Raw genomic sequence first — 370 nt, forward strand, 5'->3', positions numbered from 1 at the left:
CTCTCTCTCTCTCTCTCTCTCTCTCTCTCTCTCTCTCCTCTCTCTCTGTCTCTGTCTCTGTCTCTCTCTGTCTCTGTCTCTGTCTCTCTCTCTCCTCTCTCTCTGTCTCTGTCTCTGTCTCTCTCTGTCTCTGTCTCTGTCTCTGTCTCTGTCTCTCTCTCTTTCCCTCTCCCTCTCCCTCTCTCCCTTACCCTCCCTCTCTCTTTCTCTCTGTCTCTCTGTGCCTCTATGTCTCTCTGTCTCTGTCTCTCTCCCCCTTTCTCCTCCTTCTCCCTCTCCTCTTTCCTCCATATGTCTCTCTGTCTCTCTTCTCTGTCTGTCTGTCTCTCCCTCTCCTTCTCTTTTTCTCTGCCTCTACCTCTCTAATGTG

General features: G+C 51.1%; 1 protein-coding gene across 1 annotated transcript in view; it reads left to right on the plus strand.

The window, feature by feature from the left end:
- LOC138154268 (solute carrier family 2, facilitated glucose transporter member 7-like) overlaps window positions 1–370 on the plus strand; it is a gene marked incomplete at its 5' end in the record, with an annotated part of 32,785 nt that overhangs the window by 19,745 nt on the left and 12,670 nt on the right. The window lies entirely within an intron of this gene.

This window comes from Petaurus breviceps, unplaced genomic scaffold (genome assembly GCF_028583685.1).
Source record: "Petaurus breviceps papuanus isolate PSGF00001 unplaced genomic scaffold, PetGlider_PUasm1.0 91041, whole genome shotgun sequence".
Classification (NCBI taxonomy): domain Eukaryota; kingdom Metazoa; phylum Chordata; class Mammalia; order Diprotodontia; family Petauridae; genus Petaurus; species Petaurus breviceps.